Genomic DNA, 8431 nt, shown 5'->3' with positions numbered 1-8431 from the left:
AGTAATTGAGGTAGCTATGTACATATCGGTAGGGTAAAAGTGACAGGATGTATGATAGACAGTAGCAGAAGTGGGTAGCCATTTGATGAGATATTTAGCAGTCGTGTTTAGCACACTTATGGCTTGGGGGTAGAAGCTGTTCAGGGTCTTGTTGGTTCCAGACTTGGTGCACTGGTACTGCTTGCCGTGCGGTAGCAGAAAGAAAGTCTATACCTTGGGAGTCTTTGACCATTTTTGGGGCTTTCCTCTGACACTGCCTCATATAAAGGTCCTGGATGACAGGGAGCTCGGCCCCAGTGATGTACTGGGCCGTGCTCACCACACTCTGTAGTGCCTTGCGGTCGGGGAGCCTTGCAGTTACTGTATCAAGTGGTGATGCAACCTTCTGAGGGGGAAGAGGCGCTGTCGTGCCCTCTTCACAACTGTGTGGGTGTGTGTGGACCATGTTCAATTCTTAGTGATGTGGACACCGAGGAACTTGAAACTCTCCACCTGCTTAACTTCAGCCCCTCGATTTCCTGTAGTGCACGATCAGCTCCTTTGTCTTGCTGACGTTGAGGGAGAGGTTGTTGTCCTGGCACCACATTGCCAGGTCTCTGATATCCTCCATATAGGCTGCCTCATCATCACCGGTGATCAGTCCTACAACTGCCGTGACGTCTGAAAACCTGATGATGGAGTCGTGTGAGGCCACCCAGTCGAACCGGTAAATCACATTATATTATGTTCCATGCATTTTCTTTCTAGTCACACATAAAAAACGCAACAACGCGCCTATGCAATGCCCTCATTCTGTCACTCAGAAACATATTCCAGCTATTGCCTGCAAGTTTAACATCTCTGCCAGTGTGTGTGCGTGTTAGGGCTAAACATAGGCTGACGTTACAAGAGTGATTCAGAAAATAGGGAGAGAGATTTTTAATTAGCTAGAGAAGAAGGGATTCACTTTTTCAATGCTACTTAAGGATACTATGGGCCTAGCTTTCACATTTTTAATTCTGGTACCGCTCGGCACACACAAACTTGGTAGCTAGCGAAGTCAAAGGACATTCAAAGTTCCTCCATAGAAAGCCGCTCCTTCTAGGTATGATTCTGTGGACCTAATACAGATAATGCATGTCATAACAAGATGCCCAGCACCACAAGCCTCCTCCTCACCCTCTCTCGCTCTCTCCCCACCCACAAATGTTCAGTTGCATCTTGTGCTATAGACGACACTTGTCTGTCCATCATGCATGTAAACAACAAGCTTGCCTGTTCTATCCTCACTGATTGGTGAAGATAAATGTAAAAAATGTTTTTTTTTAAACGTTATTTTGTTGATCGGAACAGTGGAACGGAACAAAACAAATTGTGGTTCTGTTCAGAACGAAACTATTGGAAAATAATGTTGGTTCCGCCTCCTGCTAAACACACCCCTGAGGAGCCCCTGTATTCATGGTCAGCATGGCTGATGTTGTTGCGTCGAGGCTGTACTCGAGGCTGTAATCTCTGCCAAAGATGCTTCAACAAAGTACTGAGTAAAGTGTCTAAATACTTATGTAAATGTATTTTTTTTTAAAGAAGGTAAATATGCAAACATTTCTAAAAACCAGTTTTTGTCTTGTCATTATGGGTATTGTGTGTAGATTGATGAGGGGGAAACTATTTAATCCATTTTAGAATAAGGCTGAAACGTAACAAAATGTGGAAAAAGTCAAGGGGTCTGAATACTTTCCAAATACACTGTAGGTATTCCTTTTGTCAGTTTGTCCTTTTAATGGCACATGTTCAAAGTGGATGGCCCTTGATAATGTCTCTCACCTGAGCCGCCACTGTCCTTTGCAGTCCATTATGTCTTTGTACATTTTCCTACCAGTACAGCAGCAGCATGAGAGAAGTTTGGACTGGATCTCTCTCCATGCTCACTCCACATGGACCCCATGTTGCACTCCTGAGAGAAAAAGCATGAGAGAAAAGGCAGTTGAAAGCTTCGACTGGATGCTGTGTACAGGTTGCTGGCTTGGACTCAGAAATGGCTTGGACCATACTGACTGTCATTTTCGTCATTTTCAGCCGGTCACCTTCGCCATAACCTCGAGAGAGGACAGCCCAGAACAACAGTTTAGTTTAGAATAACAACACACAGTTGAACCCCCCACCCCCCAATTGGCTTACACTCCCCTACCATCTTGGCAATCTCACTGCAGGGTTGCAGGTCAGGCAGTCAGATGGCTAATCCTTAGGGAGAAATCCCGACCATCCAGCAGACCCAATCTGGTGAGATTTGTTATTGAAGCAAGACAAAAACAAAGAAAAGAAAACAACAGCAATACACATCTATCACTCAAGGTGGTGGAAAACTTAAATTAATTTGGAGTAATTGTCATTCATTACCAACATCTCTTTTTTCCCTTTACAGGCAGGCATGTGAAGAAAAAACATTTGCATATTTACCAAAGGGCCCCAGGGACCGGTAATTCCCCCTTTGGACACATGACTCACATTGTAATTCATGCATCCCAAAAAAACAACAACACTGCCTGTTAAATCAAAAATAAACAAATTAGAATAACAAATCAAATAATCTCTTGATAAGTCCATAAGGAAATCATTGTATCCCATAAGGTAATGGTAAAATAGAACAGAGACAGCTCTCTCTCTCTCTGTCCTTCTCGTGGTCCGAATCACACATAGGATCATTGATTAATTATAAACTTCTTCCTAATTATTAGTTTTTACATAGCCCATTAATAAAAATGTGAGGGTGATCAGGCCTCATCAGGAAGTCAGGAAGTCAGAACAGAGGTCAGAGGTCAGCCAGCCCTATTGAGTGACTGTTTATTTTCCTGTACCTCAGACATTATTTAAAGATATTTCAAACAAAAAACTCTGCTTGCACAGAACTGGTTGGGGTATCCATTTTTTCACGCACTCAGTAATCCTCTTTCACACTGAAGCTAGTTGCCTGACAGTTCTCATTCACTTTGTACAGTCAGCTTAATATCCACATTTCAATCTCTTAACATCCAAATTTCAATCAATAATTTTTAAAATCAAAATTCCAATGAGCTTAACAACCAAATTTCAGTCAATCATCTTATTTTCCACATTTTAATCAGATTAACACGTCCTTTCCACACTCACAACCGTACACAACTTTCACATCCACATTCACTTAGTAACAAACACAAACAAACACAGTCGGTAATCTCCCATTGTCACACCCTGATCTGTTTCACCTGTCCTTGTGCTTGTCTCCACCCCTCTGCAGGTGTCGCCCATCTTCCCAATCATCCCCTGTGTATTTACACCTGTGTTCTCTGTCTGTTTGTTGCCAGCTCGTCTTGTTCGTTCAAGCTAACCAGCATTTTTCCTGTCAGCTCCTATCGTTCCCAGCCTCTCTTTCCTTGTCCTCCTGGTTCTTGACCTGCTATTCACAGAGAAGTTATATTTGCATGATTTAGCATAATTAATTCATCTTTACCGTTTTGTTTCATTCATGTGACCGACCAATGCTTCTCTCTAAGCTGAGACCTTGAATCTGAGATATCTTTCGTTCTCAAAACAAGGTCTGGGTATCCTGCCAAATTGTCTGGGCATACTGCCTCACTGACAGTGAGGATTCGTTCAGTCAGCCACTAAGAAAAGCACAAACATTAAATTCCCATTACACCCGTTTCTACATTTGAATATAAAAATGGATTGTATCAAACAAAACTATGCTTCATTTTACAGTGAGGGAAAAAAGTATTTGATCCCCTGCTGATTTTGTACATTTGCCCACTGTCCAAAAAATGCAAATCAATTTATAACATTTTTGACATGCGTTTTTCTGGATTTTTTAAAGTAAATGTACTTACATTCAGTAATCTTGATTTGTCATCCTGAGGGTCCCAGAGATACAGTGAGGGGGGAAAGTATTTGATCCCCTGCTGATGTTGTACGTTTGCCCACTGACAAAGAAATGATCAGTCTATAATTTGAATGGAAGGTTTACCTTCAGGGGTGAATGTATCAAACCAGTTGCCGTGATAAATGTTTTGTTGTTGTGTACTATCCTCCAACAATAGCATGGTATTTCTGCTGTAATAGCTACTGTAAATTTGACACTGCAGTTAAATTAACAAAAATGTAAGGTTTCTGCCCATATAGGGCATGTCTATGTCCCGGAAAGTTGCCTGTTGTTTACAACGTCATTCTAGTCACATTATCGCATAATGAGCAACAACTGTCCCGGTTTAGGGACACCGATACTGTAGAGGTTTTAATACTGCCTCTACTGATGCATGTAGATAATATCTTCCATTAACATCTTCTAATTGAACTATGGTTGGCTGTGAGAGCAGACTAAAGGATGAGACATTACTGTAATTTAGCCACTTTTTGAGTTGTCCAACTCTGTCTTGCAAATCACCTTGTTAAAACTGCAACAGCAGTATGCCTACACTCGCTCTCTCCTTTAAGTAAATACAATATCCCTGCCTATCATTCAATCAACTCATCAATAAACTATTCAATCCAACAATCAAGTATACAGTTGATCACACTTGAAGCATCATATGGCTGAATAGTGTAAATAGTAATCATATTATGGGTTAACTTCTGATTGAGTGTTTGCTTGTTTTCATTCACACTAATTACATTTACATTTCAGCATGGCTGCGGTGCTAACATTCACATGTAAATTAAAATGAAGACCACTCCCAACTGATGCGTTAAAAAACCAGCAGGATATACAACAGGTATATTAACTTAATGGGCAATCTTTACTAAAGGGGTAGAAAAGCTTGATGTATTCCAGGCAAATATTGGGCCTAGGCTCTGATTGAGTTACAGTAACAGGGACTGCAGGGTAATCGGATCAGGAACAAAGTGATCCAGGCCGGCTGGAGTCCCTTATGGCTCCGCCAGTCAGTGTGCAGAGGGTGATGGAAGAAAAAAAGGCAGGTTAGATCAAGGTCAGTCTCACACCTTCAGTAATATACAGTACCCACTCGCTCACTTGGTGATGTTTGATAACGCCTCTGCCTAAACACCCTAACTTGTAATGCCTATGTACATCCTTTAACAACATGTTGCAAGCATAAACTCAGATCTTCCACAATCTTCCACAGACACTCAAGTAAACAAGGTTTTGAAAGAGAACCTTTGACTGTTTATCTTCATCCTCAACATATTTTCCTGCAAACACTATTTGCTAATCAGTGGTACAGTAGATGTGGCTGCGGAGTGCTTAAAGCATTTCTTTCACATGACACACCAATTTACACGTGTGTCTGGGTAAGAATCATCTAATATTTATAAAATATTTATACAGTATTTTTATCTGGAGACTTTCTATTTTTGATATTGCTACTATGTAAATATGCAAGTAGCCATTTCACTGTACAGTTTACACCTTCTATATCCTGTGCATGTGACAAATAAACATTGGTTTTATTTTATATAGTGTGTGTTTACCAGAGATGGTAATGTGAAGAACAACATGACCTGCCTCAAAGTCCGATTATGATATTGACTAAGGACAAGATAAAGTCCATTTTAGCTGGAGTTTTTGCTTATTGTAGGCTACTACTTTCACCACTTTTAGTCATGAAATCTTTGGTTGTTTACTATACTACCTTACTCACGTGTGAATCAGTAAAGAGAGGGGTGGTGCTAAAGAGGGTGTAAACGATCCTGAATAGGTGTAGACAAAGAAAAGCTCTCTGGTAGGTGTACCAAAAAATTCAAGGGCCATTTTCTCAAAAGTGTGGTTACAAAATTATCAACTTTAAACGCAGAATTACTTTCCCATTGTTCCTCAACTGTAGTTTATGATATAACATTTTCTAGCTCTGAGTCTCTACTTTAATCTAATGTAAATAAGACCATTTCAAATGTTGCTACGTAAGACCAAATCGAGGCGGTCGGTCAAATATTGGCTGTTCTTTCTCTTTTTCCACCGACAAACTTTGCTCTGAATAAACTGGTTTTAATTGGGCCTTCAAGTGAATCACCTGAAATCAATATGTACATGAATGCCATGTTTGACCCATAATTTGCATTTGATTAGAACCGTCCATTAATAATCTTACTCTATTGTACCTCATGCTGTCAAAGTTCAGAGTTTATAGGGCTATAATGCTGTCAGTATTTCACCATAGTCAAGCTAACAATGACAGGATCATCTGTAGGCTGACTCACAAGGGTTTACTGCTGCATCATTCATCACCACAAACTGCTATGTCATTATTGCTCGTGACACCCACTAAGTCATGCTTAGGGGCTGCATAAAGTAATGCTTAAGAAGAACATCATTTGATGACATATGAATTGTTTCCTATTCAAGCTGTAGGGTCTGTTTGACTCTTTGAGTGATTTTTTTCTATCAAGAGAAACTTCTTTGAGAAGAGGAAGATTGTTAAACCCTCTGTCCCCAATATTGACTCAGCTCATACAAATCAGCTCTATAACTTGGAGCCTAATTGCTTTGAGAGACTAGTCAAGGATCATATCAATTCTACCTTACCTGACACCCTAGATCCAATACAATTTGCTTACCGCCCCAATAGATCCACAGACAATGCAATCGTCTTTGCACACTGCCCTATCCCATCTGCACAAGAGTAATACCTTTCCAAGAAATCTGTTAATTGACTATTGCTCAGCATTCAACACCATAGTACCCTCCAAGCTCATCATTAAGCTCAAGGCCCTGGGTCTGAACCCCACCCTGTGCAACGGAGTCCTGGACTTCCTAACAGGTTGCCCACAGGTGGTGAAGGTAGGAAACAACACCTCCACTTTGCTGATCCTCAACACTGGAGCCCGACAAGGATGCGTGCTCAGCCCCCTCCTATACTCCCTGTTCTCCTATGACTGCGTGGCCATGCACACCTCCAACTCAATCATCAAGTTTGCAGACGACATAACAGTAGTAGGCTTGATTACCAACAATGACGAGACAGCCTACAGGGAGGAGGTGAGGGCCCTGGGAGTGTGGTGCCAGGAAAATAACCTCTCACCCAACATAACCAAAACAAAGGAGCTGATACAGAGGGAGCACGGCCCTATCCACATCGACGGGACCGAAGTGGAGCAGGTGAAAAGCTTCAAGTTCCACAAAGTACACATCTCTGACGACCTGAAATGGTCCACCCACACAGACAGTGTGATGAAGAAGGCGCAACACAGCTTCTTCAACCTCAGGAGGCTGAAGAAATGTGTCTTGGCACCTAAAACCCTCATATACTTATACAGGTGCACAATTGAGAGCATCCTGTCGGGTTGTATCACCGCCTGGTACGGTAACTGCACCGCCCGCAACCGCAGGGCTCTCCAGAGGGAGGTGCAGTCTGCCCAACGCACCGGGGGCAAACTACATGCCCTCTAGGACACCTACAGCACCCGATGTCACAGGAAGGCCAAAAAGATCATCAAGGACAACAACCACCTGAGCCACTGCCTGTTCACCCCGGTATCATCCAGAAGGTTCCACCATCATTTGCAAATAAATTCATTAAAAATCCTACAATGTGATTTTCTGGATTTTTTTCTCATTTTGTCTGTCATAGTTTAAGTGTACCTATGATGAAAATGTCAGGCCTCTCTCATCTTTTTAAGGGGGAGAACTTGTACAATTGGTGGCTGACTAAATACATTTTTGCCCACTGTATGTGGTAGTGGTGGAGTAGGGGCCTGAGGGCAACACTCTATGAGTGTTGTGAAATCTGTTAATGTATTGTAATGTTTTAAAATTGTATAAACTGCCTTCATTTTGCTGGACCCCAGGAAGAGTAGCTGCTGCTTTGGCAGCAGCTAATGGGGATCCATAATAAATACAAATGTACAAATACCCCCACACCCTTCACCCCTACCTACATGTACAAATTACCGCAGCTAACCTGTACCCCCGCACACTGACTCGGTACCGATACCCCCTGTATATAGCCTCATTATTGTTATTTTATTCACTTTTTATTATATTTTACTTTAGTTTATTTGGTAAATATTTTCTTAAATCTTTTTGAACTGCACTGTTGGTTAAGGGCTTGTAAGTAAGCATTTTAAGGTAAGGTCTACACTTGTATTCGGTGCATGTGACAAATAAAGTTTGATTTGATTTTTATTCAGAAGAGCATCGTTCAACTGGGAAGCAATCTGAAAAAACTCCAGAAAAACCTCAAGGCCCTATATTACATCATCTGTTTTTCAACTTGTGTCATGTCGCCTTCTTTTGCATACTGCATCAGATGTTCTTGGTGAGGATATTTTTCTCCTGACTGGCTGACAGGTGCAGAACTCCACATGAAAAACCTCTCCTAAGAAGACACGGTGAACCTATGTTACTCTCACTTCATGAACATGTTAGCTTATTCTGAGTAGTCTTGGAGGCAAAGCAAGTGAATTTTTGTGCAGTTGACTGACGGTATCTATGAGATGTACAGCTAATGCTCATGCAAAACTT

The sequence above is a fragment of the Oncorhynchus kisutch genome, linkage group LG6 (genome assembly GCF_002021735.2).
Source record: "Oncorhynchus kisutch isolate 150728-3 linkage group LG6, Okis_V2, whole genome shotgun sequence".
NCBI lineage: Eukaryota > Metazoa > Chordata > Actinopteri > Salmoniformes > Salmonidae > Oncorhynchus > Oncorhynchus kisutch.
Note: the sequence above shows the minus strand (reverse complement) of the source record.